The 21,861-nt window shown below is 35.0% G+C and overlaps 1 protein-coding gene across 7 annotated transcripts in view; it reads left to right on the top strand.

Annotated features, from left to right (window-relative positions):
• Window positions 1-21,861, top strand: part of Liprin-alpha (PTPRF interacting protein alpha) — a 466,267-nt gene that overhangs the window by 59,656 nt on the left and 384,750 nt on the right. The window lies entirely within an intron of this gene.

Consider the following 21,861-nt stretch of genomic DNA (forward strand, 5'->3'; position numbering starts at 1 on the left):
AGAAAAATCGGTCCATTTTTGGACCGATATCAATCGCAGAAAAATAAAAGTGGTCGATTTTTCGACCGAAATCGTTCCAGTGGTTAGCTCGCAAATTTAAGCGACTACCTTCGACTATGCTACCGGCAAAATGAATATGCAACATTTTGCCGGGGCATATAAATACATTACTGGCGCGGATAGAATCCCCCACCACTTTTCTACTCACAGCCCAATGTCGGGTGCGAGTCATGCTTATTGCATATAAGCAGTAGGGTGGATCGCCATTGTATGGAATTTTTTATTTTTTATTTATCAGTTTTCGCGGGGTGCGGAATAGATGCTCTAGGTACATACAATTAAGCATACAAAATATCAATTTAAAATTTTGATAACAAGTACTGCCCCAAAGCAGTTGAATTATTTAAAATCTGGTAAAAAATTGTCCCTTTATAAAACAGTTTTGTGTCAATATTAATTTTTACTTTTACATTTCATAATGAATAAAAATTGCCGCGCATTAAATAATAATATTAAAAAAAAGTGATGATAATTATTTTCCCGCGAAAATTTGAATAATTTCCGAGTCCACTTTCGCGCCTCGCTCGCGCACCGCGCATCTTTAGATCAACCGTCCATATCTCGCAGTACAGTTTCAAGTTTTACTAACGTTGATCTTCCAACTGACCAACAATACTTTGCTTCATCTACTTCTTCTTCTTATGTTATAAATCCAACAGACAGTGGACTATCTTTTGTATCCAGAACATTGGATCGATACAGTATTTCTGTGCTGTCTGCGCTACATTGCAAGATATTGGATTAGTGACAAAAGACAATCTAACAAACTTGATCGATCGTAATAAGATTCGACGTGCTCGTGCCAAAACTAGGACCACACTGACTGCCATCAATCAGCCCCATTTTGATTTGTGCATTTGCATATCGTTTGACGGTCAAAGGATAAAACATTAATCATGGAGGATGGACGCAGAAAAGTTGTTGAAGAACATATCAGTCTTTTGAAAGAACCTAGCTCACAATACATTGGCCACATGGGCGTTAAGTTCGGCGATGCTAAAACAATAGCTCACAAATTGTTTGCATATTTTGTGGCAAAATCCATTGATTTAGCGTGCTTCGTGGCTATCGGATGTGAAGGAACAGCAGTCAATACTGGAACTAAGTCTGGCATTATTCGACTTCTTGAAGGAAAGCTCCATCATCCACTTCAGTGGTTGGTTTGTCAGTTACATGCTAAACAGTTAAGTTTGAGACACCCTTTCGAATACCTTGATGTATTGACAACAGGTCCTAGAAGCTTTAGCGGCCAACTAGGAAAGTTACTCAAGTACTGTGAACATCTTCCTGTGATAGAATTTCAAGCAATAGAATGCAACTTACCTATGAACCTGACTTATGAAATTACAAAATCCCGTGACGACCTTAGCACAGACCAGCTATATTTATTGGAAATGTGCCGAACAATCGCCGAAGGACAATGTAATGAAAACTTAGCGAAAAGAAACCCGGGTAAAATCTGTCATTCGCGTTGGTTAACAACAGCCAATACTATTCTCCGACTTTACACATCAACCAAGAATCCGACAGAAATCAGGTGATATTGACTGAATTTGTGCTAAGAGTGTATGCTCCGATGTGGTTTAAAATAAAAACACAACCTTCGAGACAACCAAGAGCAGACTTCAACCGGCGAGACATCTCCACGAAACTATAAAATTGTCTCGTTACCTTTCAGAGCATTTGAAAAAGGTGGTAGATCCCGTAATTCAACGCAACGGGTATTTTGGCCAAGCGAAAATATACTTATTACTATTTTAAACGACGAACGAAGACAGATTAGAGAGTTGGCTCTCAAACGGATTCTAAGTATCCGAGAACTTACATTGGGGTTCTCTCCAATAAGAGTATTTAAGGTACCTACTTTTAATTTCAACGCAGAAGACTACATTGACTTGATCTACTGGGAAAAACCATCAGAAGCACCCCTTACAAAACTGATATCTAGCGAGACAATAATTTATGCCATTGCAGACCACGAAATTATCAAATCCAACATTTTGTGTAAGTTCCGATTGATGCCCTGTCACGTCACGGAAAGATGCATCAAAGTGGTAACGGCATCATGCTCTGCTGTTTGCGGCCCTGAGAGACGTGAAGGGTGGATACAAAACAAGCTAGAATCTTGTCGTATAATGCCAGTATCGAATTCGAAGAAGGACTATAAAATACAATAACTTTTATGATTTTTGACTATATTTTTTAACAGTGTTTAGGATTTTTTGTGTAGCAATGGTACTTCTATTGTTTCTTGATTAGTAGATAATATTATTAGTAAATGAAAAGTTATTTTTTTTATATCTTAACTATTTTTATTGAGCAAAGATTAAACCCTTCTTTTTCTAGTTTCACGCTGTTTTTTTTAAAATTTTAATTGACTTGGGGCAGTACTTGCACTCAAAATATCTTAATGCTGTCATAATGACTTTTAAAAGTATCCCCATAGAGCATCCATTCCACACCCCGCTGCTAAGAAAAACATAAAAACAAAAAATCGACCCACCCTAATAAGCAGCCAAAAAAAAAAAAAAAAATTAGTTCATCTTTACCACCGAAACCAAGCGTTTTATTATCTACAAGTGACTCCTGCCCACCATCTGCCTCACCTCGCCAAGTCTTCTGCTCCAAACCTTCTGGTGTTACCTCCTCAAGACAAGCCGGCCCTCCTCTGGAAAACCGCCAACGCCAGAAGCGAGCAGAGACGACAGCACACCCAGTGCCCAACATTCACCAAGCCTGGGTGCGGGAGGCAGATTTCATCATCAATTTACACAACTATCATCATCGGCCGTAAAGGAGCATTCTCATCGGTTGAAGACACGGTTTGGAACCGGCGCCTAAATCTACAGTCATGTGCGGACTCCCGTCCAGTACACTATCGTTTCGCTTGAGTAGAATACAAAAAAAATTACTCAATAAAAAATATAAATGTAAACCATTAAAGAATTTTTTTTTAATATAAATGTATGAACGCGTAAAGGAAAAAAGTTTTAAAAATACAGTATTATAGCTAAGATGATCTGTGACAGTTTCACTTGCTTAACTTTTTTGCTGTCTTATAAAATTATTTACAAAATAAATAAAAACCAGTTTTGTGCTTGAAATCGAACGTTTCTAGACTCAATTTGTCAAACGATTTTAATGCCTATGACCTACGATATAAGGTATACCAAGAATATACACATTTTTGGCTTGTAGCTTCCTCTTAACGTGCGATTACATTGTGCTTGGCTCTTGCTAAATCTTGACAACCGCAGATATTTAAAGATTGGCGGTAAAGAATAGGTTAAGAACCGCCGTTCTACAGTTCGTTCATTTTACAACTATAATTACATGTTTCTGTGTAGAAATGATTTGCTTTGGTGCATTCGTCTTCAAGTGAGTTTTAATTTGCCAGGGCGTGTGTGAGATGCCATCTGCTGACATTAATGTGGTTCTATTTTACAAACGGATGTAATAATTTAGCCAACCGTTCAAATCACTGTCGCTCTCCTAAATCAACTTTATACTCAAAACATGTTTGGACTGAACATAAGTTCTTTTAAATGAATAACCTTTTGAAGCTGAATTATGCGAGAAATTTAATTTCTTTCTTGTGAATTTGTTGCGTGTTTCTTATCTTACAGGCTAATTTAGATAAAATCTTAACAGCTATTAAAATAATTTTGATCCGATAGAGTCCTTGTGTAAAGGTGACCGGAACTATTGAATTAATCTTGTAGTAATGAGATCCAGGACGATGTTTTATTATTAAATTAAATATTTTACTTTCTAATTTTCGAAAGAGAACTGAACCCCCGACACTTTGGTCCGAACCTTTTTGTTTCTTCTTGTTTGTTCTACGTATCCCCCCTTTTTCTATTTGTTTACTGTTTTGTATGTGAAACTTATAATTATGATATTTTTGTACTTTTTCGTATATTTTTTTTTTATATAAATAAGTTTTTATTTTTAATAATATGTTTACATGGTACATAATTCATTTTACATCTTGGGTCTTTTTACTACTCTTCCATTGAAAGCATTTGCTTGTGTATGGAAGGGGAGTGTACATAAATGTTGTTGTTAGTTAGTACTTAAAATAATTCATTGTACATAAATGTATGTTTGCTGCAGTATTTTTTTTTGATAGTAGTGAAGGATAATATATTAATATAATAAATTTTAAAAAAGAAATGAAGTTATGGAAAACTAAGGATATTTGTGAGATTAATTAAGTGACAGTAGTTTTTTTTTCAGAATATTTTTAAAGTGTCTCTTGACAGAGAGCAGTATTCGGGTTTTATCATTAATGCTTCTGATTTCTTCTGGTAGACGATTGAAAAAAGTTCTTCCCTTGTAAGTATAATGATGTTGTGCAAAAGACTTATAATTTTGATATCAAAACTCCAATGTAAAATTATACCTATTAACTGCCATCTATGTATTTTTTCTCGACCTTACCGCTCATCAAAATTGCTCTAGCAAGAAATAAATAAAATTAAAAAATTTAAAAAAACTGACACTTTCGCAAACCGATCATATTAAGAATTAAGACCCCGTATTCTAAATATCTACCGACTTCTTCCCTTCCAAAGAACATACTTCCCTTCAGAACTTGAAGTGTTTTAGCTTTTAAATAAAAATATATATGTATATATATACTTTTTTTTAAATAATTTCCGTACATCGGCCGAGTTGAAAAAGTAATTATATGATATTCCCTCAATAGAAAAAAATAACAAAGTATACTGCAAATTATTAAAAGCACTTCTGTTGTTTGAAATGTTATATTTATTAAAAAGTCACGGTGTTTCTTTATGCCTGTCGAGAGATTTTCGGTCTATTTGAAATTAGCCTATCAATTTATAATATACATTTTTATAATATTGGCACATTCCCTTTAAAATTTGTATTTACATATATTATTATCTCCCTTTCAAACTTTCTTCAGCAATCTTCTTCTTTCTGAACGCTTACTACCTACGGAGACTTAAACTATATTATAGAACTGAATTATTGTGATGTAATAAAATTGACGTAAATAATAAATGTGTTTCTTGGATAACTCACGAATAGTATATTTCACACAATTAAATAACAATGTGTCATTTTACATTCGTTGTAAAATTTGGTAGTTTGCGTGGGAATAATAATGATTGCTCCAGATGAATGAATACATAAAGTGACTCGTAATGACTGCAAAAGGCCATAGAAATGTTCAAGACGCCGATTTCCAGCCTCTTATCACACGAAACAAAGTGGCAGTGTTTTATTGTTCTGAATTTTGTAATAGAATTTGATAATCTTATAAACACAGTGTTTGTGATAAGTGAACAAACAGTTGAAATTCCTACTTTGCCGCATTTGTAGAGGCTTTCAGTTTATGTGCGGCCTTAGTTTTTTTTGTCAATTTTATGAATTTGCTTTCGTAATTATTTAATTATACTGTTACGCATTAAAGCTCCAGCAAATTTTCGTAGCAAAAATTTGTTGTAAAACTTAGAAGGAACGCTATGTTTTTGTTTTGTAAGTATTCTTTTTTTTGTCATTTCGTCGTTTTTTTATTTGCTCTATAAGTACGTAATACATTTTTACTATGGGCGGGTTTATTGCTTCCTATATTCAACTTGATTCATTATTAGGGACTATGGCATCCCCAATTTGGGGAATGTTGAGATGTTTCGAGATATGGGGATGGGAAGAAGAAAAGAAAGCGATAAACTGTTTAGTACAAATTTTATCATAATTTTTGTTGTGTTAATTATCAACATCCCTATTATCGCACCCTCAATATTGCAGAACATTAAGAGATGTAAGCACTATAACGTGTTGACTCCATTCTGAAATTCAGAATCTTCCATATGTGCGGTGCAAATAACTATACCTTAGTTCTATTATATTGTATATAAATAAGTATTATGAAAAGACACTTAAATGACATAAAGTCACAAATAATTATTTTTAGTTTTTATTTTAAAGCATTGTAGCTGTTTCGGCCTTCGAATAGGCTACCCATCCATGGCCTGCCACCTACAAAACAGTCGACTTAGTAAATACTCACTTCGACAAGAGTTAAGACCTCAAGAATTTCCAAGTATTGTTTAGCCGGCGCGCCAAGCTAATAATAGCTGCACTTAAATTCAATTTCTTAATAGACTCGGTTATTGCACTCCGGCTCTTCCTACATACTTACTCGATATTTCGCATCCATGTACGAGTCAATGTAACCTCTCTTTCTGTCACGTGCGATGTTTATTGAAAAGAAGGAGAGGCTGCAACGGAACTATTAGCGGCATGCCTTTTCGTATAAGCCACGCAGTTCTCCGCGGGCGGCACACACACGCTCAATTTACTCCACTTCCGCTTGTCGCCGGATATAACTTTCATTCCGTCGTTTAGCTCGTTCCTCACATCCGTGTCATTTTTGGCTTATTTCGTGCAACGGAGAGCTTTGATGGAAAATGCTTGGATTATTGTGCATTTATATGTCGCTGTTGTAATTTCATTCGGTTGCAATTAGAGATGCGATGTACAGAGATGTAAGTTTCATAAAGATAGCTTTTATCTTATCTTTTAGTAGTTTTGTCGTAAATTATTTTTACCTGTTGTAATTTATAATTTAAGAGAGCGTTGAACTTTTTTATGTCTTTTTGGATATCTGTTTTTTCGCACTGGAATTCGCACGTAATAGCATAATTAAAAACAGTAAATAATCTAGTGCAGAAAAGTTATTTTGCGTTTTTTTTGGTTATGCCTAAATTCTGTAATAAAAGAAGAAAAAAGCTTCTTGTAAATACCAATTTTCCAAGAGAATTTCCGACCACTTTATAACTGACTAAAGACTACCTCAAATTTATCAAAAGTAACAGATCAAATTCGGTAAGTGGGGCGCATCAATATCAACGGATGTAAGAAACATTATGAATTATATTATACATTATTATTTGGTATTTACTCCTTACGCTGAGGCTTGGCTGAAATGCTCTCAATTGGAAAGCTAACCGAGTAAAGGATTTACCACATGAGTAAATATCACTGAAACTCCATAAATAATCATATATTGATGATTTGTATAGCGCCGTTGTAGTGAAAAATCATCTCAAGGGCGCTGTACATTTATAAATTTCTAATCCGTATAGACTGAGAGGTCACAGTCTTTTTCATAACGATCACAGGAATGGGTAGTTTTAGTACATATTCAAAGTATGGCGTCTCCGCATATGAAACAAGTTGGTCTGCCTGCTCTAAGTGGTTGCAACTATGAGTTATAGAGCTCACAAGAGGCTTCATTGTTTCGAAAAAAAAACGATCAGAGGAATGGGTAGTTTTAGTGCATATTCAAAGAATGGCGTCTCCGCATATGAAAAAAGTTGGTCTGCCTGCTCTAAGTGGTTGCAACTATGAGTTATAGAGCTTACAAGAGGCTTCATTGTTTCGAAAAAAAAACGATCAGAGGAATGGGTAGTTTTAGTACATATTCAAAGTATGGCGTCTCCGCATATGAAAAAAGTTGGTCTGCCTGCTCTAAGTGGTTGCAACTATGAGTTATAGAGCTTACAAGAGGCTTAATTGTTTCGAAAAAAACGATCAGAGGAATGGGTAGTTTTAGTACATATTCAAAGTATGGCGTCTCCGCATATGAAAAAAGTTGGTCTGTCTGCTCTAAGTGGTTGCAACTATGAGTTATAGAGCTTACAAGAGGCTTCATTGTTTCGAAAAAAAACGATCGCAGGAATGGGTAGTTTTAGTACATATTCAAAGTATGGCGTCTCCGCATATGAAACAAGTTGGTCTGCCTGCTCTAAGTGGTTGCAACTATGAGTTATAGAGCTTACAAGATTAGGCTACATTGTTGCGAAAAAAAAAACGATCACAGAAATGGGTAGTTTTAGTACATATTCAAAGTATGGCGTCTCCGCATATGAAAAAAGTTGGTCTGCCTGCTCTAAGTGGTTGCAACTTCGAGTTATAAAGCTTACAAAATTAGGCTACATTGTTGCAAAAAAAAAACGATCAGAGAAATAGTCAGTTTTAAGTAAATCTGAAAAATTCCGCGCAATTTGGGGAATTCCCGCAAATCGGGAACCCTGCTTGACACACACATTGCCCCCTCCTCCGCCCGCGTCCGGCCCGGCGGCCCGCGTCCCGCGTCAGTGTGCGCAGTACAATCGTTGTGAGAGGGTGTGCTTTCGCTTGTTTTGGTGCATTTTTTAATACTATTACCCGTTACTCCCACTTTTACAATAATGTCGAACATAAATACTACATGCCTGTTTTGTGAATGTAAGATGGACGAAAAAGTGCTGCCTTTTAATAAAAACAGTTTAGAAAAGTGTCGTGATATATTAACAGTTCGTATTAACCGTAATTTGAAACATGCTCATATCAAAATACCAAATGATTGTGACAGTACTGCCATATATCATCTATCGTGCTATAAAAAATTTACCGCAGTGAAAAAAACAATAATATCTACTCCTGAGACCAACAGTTTAACACTTCTGCCAGTCGAGACTTCAGATAATCAAGCGGAGACATTGTCATCACCTTCACCAAGTACGTCTAGTTGCAAAGCTATATGCTTATTCTGCGATCACCAGCGTAAACAATCACATAAAAAATTTGAAAAGATGCACTGTTTGCAATCAAATGAAACCCGCGAAAAGATACTGATGAAATCGTTAGCATCTAACGAAGTCAATTTACAACATAAAATTTCACAGACAAGTGTTCCATTATTTTATCACACTAATTGTTTGAAAGATTTTTTTAGAAGAACTGAAAAAATATCCGACTGTCAGTCCAATGAAAAAGATGGTGTGTGGCACGTTATACGCGAGAGCCATAAAAATGCCTTACAAAAATTGTATGAATTCATAAACGACATAATTCATGGCAATAATATTCATTTAATGTCCAATCTTCACGAATATTATGAATCTTCTCTGCAGTCAAATAGCACTGAAAATAATATTACATGTTCGAGATTAGAACAGAAAATTAGAGCCTCATTTGATCGAAGCGTTTTAACTATAGAAGAAATAAATGGACGTAAGTTAGTTTTCAGAACGGGTTTGCCAATTGATTTCGTGATGTCGAAACAGAAGGAATTAGTGAAAAGAGATATTCTCACGTCTGCTGCTAATATATTGAGAAAAGAGATTCTTTCCCTGCCTAAAACTCCCCTACCAACCACTTGTTCAGTGCAGGAATTACTCCAAGGCGAGTGTAATATACCTGATGCTCTTAAAAAATTCAACTTGGAGCTCCTTGGCATCGGTTCGCGCACAAAAAAAAAGTTGTCTGAGACTTGCTTAAAGAAAGCTGAATCGATAAGCCAGGATCAAATTTACGCTGTGACAAATGGACATGTTAAGCCTTCTAAACAATTAGCTCTGGGAATGGCTATTAAAAGTCTAACTAACAGCAGAAAAGTTGTGAACATTTTGAACAAATATGGTCAGATACCTAGCTACACTTTATTAGAAGAATTAGAAACTGAAATTACCTATGCCTCCATCGATGAATCTATAACAACATTCATTCCGTCTGGGATAATTCCATGTCCTCAGTTAAAAACTGGAGTAGCTTTCGATAATTTTGACCGTTACGTAGACACACCTTCTGGAAAAAATACATTGCATGACACAGTAGGAATTATTTTTCAAAATGAAGAACAGTACTCCATACGAAATCAACCTATTGACTTGTCAACACAGACATAGGAATTAATAGACGAGAAGATAAAGGCGAGGGGTAAAATCAACTGTTGAAGAACGAAGGGAGTGAAGATGACTGTGATTCGTCAGTAAATCAATCTGACAGTAAATAGGCATCTCGCATTATAATATCACCATTTACTTCTTAAAAGTAAAATCTGCTTTGAATGAATAGACATTTTTACATGGGAGCGCAAATTACTCGCCACGTTATGAACAAATTTGCGAAGTCCAAATTCGGCAAAGTAAATTTCTTCTGTTTGCAGAGTCGTAGTTAGTTTCAGAGTATTTAGTTAAGACCCTTTTACGAATGTTCATAATTTACTTACCCCAGTAAACAGCGACAAGCACACTTGACAACGGCTATATTATTACTCTAAGCAACGGCCACATTCGAACAATGATCTAGGGTTGTCACAACCGCTTTTTTTCCTATTAATAATAAAATAATGTAATTATCACTTTTAATTAAAATTAATTTACGCGAATTATTTCAAACATTATTTCATCACAATAATACGTAGCATTTACATTATTATTTGCTCCTTGTTTTTGTAGATACTCTCAGTATCGCCCCAACTACTTGAAATGGCTTTAGGCGTGTTCAGTGACCAGATTTACATAGCTAGGTACTTCTCACCACCACATAGCCAGGTGTGGGGTATTATTTGGGAGTATTTTGTCGATGAAGGTGCTTTTTATTTATTTTTTGGGTATAATATTTGCATAAACATTTTTTTAGGTACATTTAAGCATCATAATATGTCTGCAAGAAATTAGTAAAACAGTATTATATACACCGACATAATAACAGTATTCTAAGACTATGCATAATATTATTAAAAAATATACGAGTTATACATATAAATTATGTATATATAAATATATACGGACAATGGAAGAAATCAAAAGAAAAAGACAAAAGGGTTAATAATTAAAGTATATTTGTGAGAACAGCATCCAATAAACAACTTACAGGGGTTTAAATAATGTACAAAAATAAAAGCACAGTTTAAGAGAAAACAACATGTACAATAGTTATATTATCGATGCTAGATAAATAATAACAGCTGAATAAAAATATATTTTAAAGATGAACCAACATAGAAAGAAGGTATTAATCTGTTGACTGTGATGACGCCCGTGTCCGTGAGAAAAATTACAAATCATAGATATGAAGGTCTCCGTAGTCGAGGGGTAACGCTCTCAACTAGCAAGCGGGAAGTTTCGGGTTCGAAACCCAGCGTGCAAATAAATTTTTTATTTGATTAATTTGAATTATTTCACGATTTACTAATTTAAAATAATTTAAAGGATGTTTGCGGCACGTTCTAAAGTGGAAGATAATATATTCCAACGCCGTCAAAGAAGCTGCGTTTATCAAATAAAAAATATTTCCTAAAGAAATATTTAGCGCAAGCGATTCTGGCCGTATTATTCATACAGTTCCTTTGTAAACACTTCAATTAAAAACAAAAAACATGTTTTTCTATCACACATCGCCACTCGGTATAACCTAGCGCATTACGTGATATGCACTCCTTCTCGTTCCAGCAGTACCGTACATACGAAACAACGCGCGTACCTAACACGTGGTCCGTTGCGACGTGTGATAGTATGATCCAAAGATAATATATGATCGGTGGCGACGTACGATAGAAAAATATAATATTTTTAATTTTAATAGATAAAAATATCATCGGCCAGCAAAATGACACATACATTTTTCATTCCAAACATGCTCACTGTATCTACATTTTACTTCCAAACATACCAATTTTTCGTTTTATCCTATATTAAGTGTTGTTTATGAATTGTGTAAAATTATTATTATTAATAACTATTAGTAATAACGCCATTAAAGTGGAATAAATTTAAAAATGATTGGTTTATTATCCTTTATTAATACGACGGAGTTCCAACAAGAAATAACACATGAAAAAATAGACGTTCCAAATGATACTATTATACAGGGTGTATCGGCAAGTACCCGACAAACTTTAACCAGCTATTTATTGCTCAGCACATTTGGAGTAAAAAATATTATGGGCGCTTTGCTGTCCGGTAACATTTTTTTTCCATTAAAAACAAAAAATAAATAAAAAATCCACACTCCGTCACTGTCATTTGCCTTGTTTCTCGCGTTCAACAGCTGTTATTAGCAAGTGCGTCAAAAAGTGTCCTCGCTCTTTCGTACACACTAAATAATAAAAGTTAAAAATGAGACGAATGGTGCTGTGCCATTTCGTTGTGATTGTAAAAGCGCGCCAACGTAGGTACATAGTACATTATTCAACGAAACTCGAACAAAATATTGCCAGACGGGTTTTCAAACTTAGACAAAGGATAAAACATTGGTGACATGTGGTGAAAATATGAATAGTAAATTTTTTATTAAAAAAAAAATGTTACCGGACAGCAAAGTGCCCATAACATTTTTTACTCCATATGTGCTAAGGAATAGCTGGTTAAAGTTTGTCGGGTACGTGCCGATACAACCTGTATATATTTATATATATCTACTATACTATTATATATTTTATATTATTTAAAATATTTAGTTAGCAACTGCTTGTATCAACCAAGAAAACTTTTCAAATTATTTATAAAGAGCAATAATTAAGTAAAAGTCAATACACTAGACAAAACAAGAATCGCATTTAATAAATCTGCCTATTTCTGACTGTCCTAAAACAGGTTTATCTCCTAGTTGGACAGCCAAAGATCACTGTAATATGTAATGTTTTTTTTTTTAAATTAATAAAAAAAAATATATATATATATATATATACATATTTTATCAAAGCGCAAAAGGCGAAGGCACATCCCTGATTCTTGTGGACACGGCTTTGTTGTTCGCGTCCATCGCGTGATAGTATATGTTTCTAAAACTGATCTATATTATACGATGTGATAAGCTTAAAACAAATTAAAATAATGCTTACCTATGGAATGTAATACGACAATTGGGTTTATTCTCTTTTTCACTTGTATTTTTACAAGTTTTCATAGCGCAACCGACCATTTTGCCGCGTTATTTCGTAAAACGAACTCGACCGTAGCTCGACGCTAGTTCGAACAAGAATGATGACGTCACATTCTTTTGATTCATGGGAAGCCATACGCGAGCCCAGCCGGCTCAATGGAACCGGTATGGGGAGTGGGGATAATACGCTTTTAATCACTTAGGGCAGGTCTACTAATATTCATATGTCTATGCTTGTCAATGAAACCATCTAAAGGCAAAAGAAGAAGGGCATTCGACGTGATTGACATTAATATAGATCATCCCATTAAAAAACCAAGAATGAGTGACAGTATGATTTTACTTGATAGTGACTTACGTAAAACAACTGAATCTGTCAAAATAAATGCAAAGAATAGAGATTTATTATGGGTTTTGTGTCATGCTGCTGAAATCGAGAATACTCCTATGTGGGTAGGATTTAATAACCTCACTATGAATGATCAAACCAGTAAACAGAAAATAGCTTATTTGAACCCAATAAACATGTCTCCCACTAACACTTCCGTTGTTAAAACAACAATGCAACAAGCAAAAAGTATAGCCGAAGAGTGTGGTCAGGAATATATATGTGTTACATATGATCTTGCAATTGCAAAAGTGGCATTACAAATACAATCCACAGAACGGCCAAATTTTGACAATCTTTTTATTTTTCTTGGCACATTTCATATCATCCTGGCCTATTTCAAAGCTATAGGAAAATTTATAGATGATTGTGGTTTGACGCATATGCTAATCGAAGCTGATTTGCTAGCCAATGGGTCTCTTAATGGATTCATGTCTGGTACGCATTACAATCGATGCAAGAGACTTCACCCTATTATTTCACTGGCCTTACAATTAATCCATTTTAAATTCTTTTTAAAAGAGGAAAATCTACAATTGTCACCAGATTTGGTAGAAGAACTGCAAGAAATAAAAAATAGACGAATGGACAGTTCTGGAAACATCTTGGTCGATGTTGACAATTTCTTTTTATCAGAAATCATCTCTAAATACAGAATTTTTCGAGAAAAAACTCAAAACGGAGAACACGGCAAAACGGCACAATTTTACATGCAATATATAAATCTGATCGAGTATTACTTTCTTTTGAGCCGATCGATACGAGAAAACAATTTTGAGCTTTACAAATATGTACTTCCAAAAATTAACAATATATTTTTCATACTAAATCATCCAAATTATGCGCGATGGCTCACAAAGCACCATGACGACATATTAAAAGTCCAAGACACTCACCCAGGCCTCGAGCTTCATTTAAAACGTCATGGCTTGGGTATCAAGCGCACTGACAAAGCGTTTTCTAGACAACCCGTTGATTTAACACTAGAACAAACCATAAACGCCGATGCTGCTAAGCGATTGTCTGGTGTTAGCCATTTTACTAATTCCTTGTCAGGCCGACAGCGTTGGGCAAAAAGCCATGCACTGAGATCCACCATTATAACTCATGTTTTAGAAGAAACTAATATTACCAGGGTACAAGACGTTACCTCTGATCTACAGACAGCCAACATTTCCAAAAACAAAAAGGCAGTGAAGAAACTTGTCGATACTGTAGAATCTTATGGCAATCCATTTGATTATCAAGACGATAAAGACGAACTGTACAATATTGTCACTGGGAATTCAGTAACGAATGAAACCGCAGACTTTCTGCTCAATATAGAGGCTACAGGAGAAAATCAGAGAAAAGAATTTATATCTCAATGTAATGAAAATCCCGACCGTTTCGAGAAACCAATAAAACGCAATGAAATCAGGAATTTCTGTTCAGATAAATCAAAAAAGCCATGTAAAGCAGCACAAAAACTGCAAGTTATAAAAGCAGAACGAAACGTCTTCGGTCGTCTTTTAGGAATTTCCCTTAATCAGAAACTAGATTTGCCAAAAGTTTTGGAATATCCATTATCTTCATCGTCACCTTCAATGAGTCATTTAGATGGTTCCTTGATGAAGACTAACAAGGCTGCACTCATGAAAATATTGGAAAAAACAGCCAATGCCAATACGCCACAAAAAATTGATGTTGTGATTGTAGATGGATTCTATATTCTCCATTTAATACCAGTGCATGTGAAAACATTTGGTGAAATGTCGCTATACATTTTGAAAAAATGTATGAGCTACAAAGCAAACCGTATCGATGTAATATTTGATTCTTATTTATCACCCTCAATCAAAGATTTTGAACGTGAAATGAGAACTGGGCACAAAGCTACCCCCAAAACACAGTATAAAATAACATCGCCAAAACAAATCAGACCAAGAAATTTCGTCAAAGAATTAAGAATTACACAATTCAAAGAAGAACTCGTGCATTTTTTCATAAAACATTGGAGTTCCGAGGAGGCTAGTCTAGTCATTTCTGGAAGCACGGTTAATCTCAATTTTGAAAATAATTGTTATTCGTATGAATATCAAAGCGACGGCAAAAAGGTTGTGCAAAACGATAACCCTAATTTGATATGTGGGCACCACGAAGAAACCGATACAAAAATAATATACCACATATACAGTATTCAAGAACCATCTAATATTTTGATTAAAACTTCTGACACTGATGTAATCGTCATTTTACTGGGAAATTTGGACAAATTCGAAAAGCATGAAATATTTATTGAATCCGGCACTCTTGCCAAACGACGTATTGTAAATGTTAACAAAATTTATCTCAGTATTGGTGCTACATTGGCAAAGAGTTTGCCAGCGTTTCATGCTTTGACAGGGTGTGATTATACCCCTGCATTTTATAGAAAGGGCAAACAAAAACCTTACAATATCCTAAGTAAAAACACAGTTTATCAAGAGGCTCTAATAGAGCTAAGTTCTAATGCTCCATTGACAAATGAAATCAAATGCAAAATTGAACAATTCATATGTGAGTTATATGGTGTGAAGAGTAAATCTGTAAACGAGGCCCGCCATAAGATTTTCCTCAAAAAATTTAAGCCCAATAAAGAGAATGAAAAATTTAACAAAACTCTTATGAATTTTGATGCTGCTTTTTTGCCACCGTCTGAACTAGTCGAACTAGTTCAACAGATACTTAGAGCTAAATACGTATCAAATATCTGGATAAATTCAACCAAAAATTCTCCAAGCTATCTATTGCCAATTGAACATGGGTGGAAAGAAGAATACGGCAAATATGTCCCTATCTGGTATGCAGGGAACCGACTACCAGATAAAGTATCTGATGTTACTGTAACGGAGTCAGAAAATGACAATATTTCTGGTGATGTCAGTGGTAAGTTTTATACGATTGCGGATGTATAGGTAAAAATCGTTAGGAAACGAAAAGTTTGCATGTATTTGTTTCTTATTAATGGCATATTACGTATCTAAACCATAAATCTCATTAAGCTATACATACAAGAGTTCGTTTCCTTCTGTTTTTTATATATACATATGTATAATAATTTTCATATCATCAAAATCGTCATTTTTTCTATCAAACTTTACAGTTATTTTATCACATTACAGACTCCTCGTCTACGTGCCTAAGCAGCGAAGAAGAAGATTCCGAAGATGACGAAATCTAAGTTAAATCTATCCAAGTTAAAAAAGAAATCTTGAATATTGAAATTGAATATTTTAAGTTTTTTATGAATGTTTCTACCTTAATATCAAAATCTAATTCCATTATTCCATTCCAATTTTGTGCTCTGAGTTGTAATCTTAGTTCTTCTTCGTCATATTTTGCATAGTTCCGATAAGCTTTGGTGTTTATAAAATGTTTTTTCGTATTTCGATTTTGCTCTATAATTTGAATTATGGAGTGATCTGTGATTCTGGGTGCATCTAATAGATTTACCTGTAGTTCAAATACATTTGTTATCACCAGATCAATTAATGTACTTGATGTTAGAGTTACTCTAGTGGGATCTTTTACCAGTTGTTTCATCCCATTGAATCAATGATTAAGTTTTTAAGTTTTTTGTATAGATTTCTGCATTTTTATTCATGTTTATATTGAAATCTCCTACTATAATATTAGGTTGTCTTTTTTTTATGTTTTCTGAACACCATTTTTCGAAGTACGTTAAGAAATCCCTCAAACTCGAATTAGGTAAACGGTATACGATACCGTAGACCCCTTTTTTTAAGCTATTTTTTACTTTTATCGCCAAAATCCATGATGTTTTGATGTGACTAATGAAAAAGCTCATAAAAATATTAAAAGAATATTAGAAGTAAGTAAATATTTAACTCTTTAAGCCTTAGTAATATTCTACAAAATGATTAATCTGTGATTTTACCCAAAGATGTTTAGATTATGGAAGTTGAATTAATAAAAATTGGATTTGTTCGATTTAATTTTTTTATTTTATTGATTACTGTTATTTTTTTTTCTTTGAAATACAACCACTGAGAGCAGGCAGACCAACTCGTTTCACCTGTGGAGACACCATACTTCGAATAGGTACTAAAACTGACCATTTCTGTTATCGTTTTTTTCGCAACAATGCAATGACTTGCGCGCATCATAACTCTGAAATGCAACCACTGAGAGCCGCCAGACCAACTTGTTTCATCTGCGGAGAGGCCATACTTTGAATATATACTAAAACTGACAATTTCTCTGATCGTTTTTTTTTTTCGAAACAATGTAGCCTAATCTTGTAAGCTTTATAACTCGAAGTTGCAACCACTTAAAGCAGGCAGACCAACTTGTTTCATATGCGGAGACGCCATACTTTGAATATGTACTAAAATTACCCATTCCTCTGATCGTTTTTTTTTCGAAACAATGAAGCCTCTTGTAAGCTCTATAACTCATAGTTGCAACCACTTAGAGCAGGCAGACCAACTTTTTTCATATGCGGAGACACCGTACTTTGAATATGTACTAAAACTACCCATTTCTGTGATCTTTTTTTTTTAGCAACAATGTAGCCTAATCTTGTAAGCTCTATAACTCATAGTTGCAACCACTTAGAGCAGGCAGACCAACTTTTTTCATATGCGGAGACGCCATACTTTGAATATGTACTAAAACTACCTATTCCTCTGATCGTTTTTTTTTCGAAACAATGAAGCCTCTTGTAAGCTCTATAACTCATAGTTGCAACCACTTAGAGCAGGCAGACCAACTTTTTTCATATGCGGAGACGCCATACTTTGAATATGTACTAAAACTACCCATTTCTGTGATCGTTTTTTTTCTCGCAACAATGTAGCCTAATCTTGTAAGCTCTATAACTCATAGTTGCAACCACTTAGAGCAGGCAGACCAACTTTTTTCATATGCGGAGACGCCATACTTTGAATATGTACTAAAACTACCCATTCCTCTGATCGTTTTTTTTTCGAAACAATGAAGCCTCTTGTAAGCTCTATAACTCATAGTTGCAACCACTTAGAGCAGGCAGACCAACTTTTTTCATATGCGGAGACGCCATACTTTGAATATGTACTAAAACTACCCATTCCTCTGATCGTTTTTTTTTCGAAACAATGAAGCCTCTTGTAAGCTCTATAACTCATAGTTGCAACCACTTAGAGCAGGCAGACCAACTTTTTTCATATGCGGAGACGCCATACTTTGAATATGTACTAAAACTACCCATTTCTCTGATCGTTTTTTTTTCGAAACAATAAAGCCTCTTGTAAGCTCTATAACTCATAGTTGCAACCACTTAGAGCAGGCAGACCAACGTTTTTCATATGCGGAGATGCCATACTTTGAATATGTACTAAAACTACCCATTCCTCTGATCGTTTTTTTTTCGAAACAATAAAGCCTCTTGTAAGCTCTATAACTCATAGTTGCAACCACTTAGAGCAGGCAGACCAACGTTTTTCATATGCGGAGATGCCATACTTTGAATATGTACTAAAACTACCCATTCCTCTGATCGTTTTTTTTTCGAAACAATAAAGCCTCTTGTAAGCTCTATAACTCATAGTTGCAACCACTTAGAGCAGGCAGACCAACGTTTTTCATATGCGGAGATGCCATACTTTGAATATGTACTAAAACTACCCATTCCTCTGATCGTTATGAAAAAGACCGTGACCTCTTAGACTAGTAGACTAACTACAATGATCCATATTATTAATAATAGACTATATCGTGGGTATTCTGCGAAAAAGCACTGAGTCAAAATTTTGCTGATTTGACTTAATGATGCAGTTATATCATTCGTTGGCCAATCTTTAGTCTACGAAGACGCTATATGTTATACCTATCATACTTTATGAGATAATATCTGAACTAAGTCAGTTATGCACAAATCTTTTCAGCGAATGAGCACTAAGGGACTTAGTGCATATTTCTTGGCTACTTTGATAAATTGTACCGTGTGAAACAGCACTAAGTCAGACTTAATGCAATTTCGTTGAAAGATTTTTGGTTTATCTGTGGTTATCTGTGGTATTCAAAATCTGACAGTTGTGTTTGAAGTAAGTTTCTCGCTGACTAAATTGAATTTTTATTGACAAAAATGTTGTCAAGAGCGGCAAAAATATTAAAAATGGCTAGAAAACAAAATGAAAATGATTTCTTGGCAGTTGACGGTAAGTTTCTCTTATATTTTATCACTGATGTCTTTTCGGAAAATGAGCGTCTTGAGTTATGCAAGCTATACTGGGGCATTCCATCTTACGAAAGAAAGAAAGAATTTATTTTACGAAATGTTTCAAGTGAACCACCAAAATATCGTAGATTACGAAAAGAAAACGGAAAGATCCGATCAAATTCTAAATATTATTCCATTAATAGAAATGGAGAAACTATTAAAGTTTGTTGTAATTTTTTCTTGAAAACTCTAAATATATCAAACCGTTCTGTAATTATGGCTTTCAAAAATAAAGATATTCATGGAAATTTCGTGAATCCTAGAAAAAAACATACTCCACACAACAAAACAAGTAATGAAGACATCGAAAGGGTGAAAGCTCATATCGACAGCTTCCCTCGAGTTGAAAGCTATTATTGTAGGAAGTCTTCTAAACGTCTGTATCTCGATAGCAAGTGGTCGATTTCAAAAATGTATGATCTCTACAAAGAAGTTTGTGCTGAAAATCATAAAGTTCCTGTGAAACAACTAACTTATCAAAGATATTAGAAGAACGAGATGTGCTATGAGCAGTTCATACTGTGTGGAATTGTTTGGCCGAGTGTCGCCGGTTTTGTTCACCAATACTACTGCAAACCTTCGCTTACGCTAAGGTATCCGCACTAATACATAGAACGGATTTCTGTACGTACACTTCCCGATACCGTTCAAAGTACCCTAATTAGGTAGTACTACGGCTACGGTCCGGCGGCCAACATAGCATATCTCGTTCTTCTAATATCTTTGTAACTTATCGTAGAATTTTTGCCACCAATTATAATTTGTCTTTTTATGTGCCAAAAAAAGATCAATGCGTAATATGTAGTGTCTATGAAAAGGCTAACGAAGGTGAGAAATTGGCATTAAAAGAAAATTTTGAAGATCACATTCGAAGAACGACTGAATCTGAGGCAGCGAAAGCAGCGGACAAGGAAAGATCAAGCCAGGACTCGGCGTGTTTGACAATAACGATGGATCTACAAAGTGTTCTTCAGATACCCAGTTCAGAAGTTTCTATTTTGTACTACTTGAGAAAACTGAACATGTACAATTTTACAATTTATGAAAACAGACCACCTAATAATGGTTAGGGCCCGTTCCCACTTCCGTTTTCAAATCGGAGGCGGGTCCCGTTTTAAAAACGGACGGACAATGGCCCTGTTCACACTACCGTTTTAAAAACGGATCCGTTTTAAAAACGGACCATACTCTACGAAAAAAAATAATTGTCGATTCAACACAAACATGTTATAAATATGTATAAACATGTCAAAAATATATTATTCAGTAATGGTGCGCAATGGACGACGATGAAGCTCTTGTTGTCATGTGGTACTTATTAAATAGAAGGAAAAAAGTGAAAAGAAAATTTTGAGTACACCCAATCATAGCCGAATGATTTTCTGTAGGAATTTTCCAAGTGTTAATTGGTGAGTTAAGAAGTGATGAACTAAAGTTCTTTAATTATTTTAGAATAATAATGAATGGATTATTTATATAGCGCCGTTTTCATCATGAAAAATCACCTCAAGGGCGCTTAATGGCTTAAGAGAATGTCTATCACTTCCTTTAACCATCTACTGGAATGAGTTTCAGAGAGCTTAACATATCAAAATACAAAATTGAGAAAGTGCATTTGTCCTGAAGAAAGGCTATCGATATTTTAAAGTAAGAAAACAATAAACACTCAAATATTTTTTATTATGTGTTTATTTAACTAATACGCTCTTCCGTGCATCTCATTAAAGCTTTAAAATTTAAAAAAAAGTAAACTTAAATAAAATAAAATAAAAATTTTGATGTACAAAAGTTGTGTACACCAAGTGTTTTGTTTTTATTTAGTTAAAGATAAAATATTACCATACTCTTTCTTCGACCAGTGGTATTAAATTTTCGGGATTTATTTCCTTATCCATTATTGTAGTTTTGATTTATTTACTTAACAAAATAACCAAATACAAGCACGCAGCGTGCCTGCTTCCTTGCGACAGGGAGCGGGCGGGGAGGGGTCGGGGTTTGGCGGGGACTCTGCCGGAACGACTGGACGACAAGTGTGAACAGCTCCATACAACACTATGAGCGAGCGTGTGCCGACACGATTTGAAAACGGACGCGCTGCGTAGGCGAGCCATCCGACAAAAAATGTCGGATCCGTTTTCAAATCGTGTCGGACAAGTGTGAACAGCTCCATACATCCACTACAGCCACTAGGGCATCCGATTTTAAAACGGGACCCGCCCCCGATTTGAAAACGGAAGTGGGAACGGGCCCTAAGGGCCCGTTCCCACTTCCGTTTTCAAATCGGGGGCGGGTCCCGTTTTAAAAACGGATGGCCAATGGCCCTGTTCACACTACCGTTTTAAAAACGGACCATACTCTACGAAAAAAAATAATTGTCGATTCAACAAAAACATGTTATTTGCTCATTCTTCAGTAATGGTGCGCAATGGACGACGATGAAGCTCTTGTTGTCATGTTGTACTTATTAAAAAGAAGGAAAAAAAGT

The sequence above is a fragment of the Hesperophylax consimilis genome, chromosome 11 (assembly GCF_061612785.1).
Source record: "Hesperophylax consimilis isolate HC1 chromosome 11, BYU_Hcon_1.0, whole genome shotgun sequence".
NCBI lineage: Eukaryota > Metazoa > Arthropoda > Insecta > Trichoptera > Limnephilidae > Hesperophylax > Hesperophylax consimilis.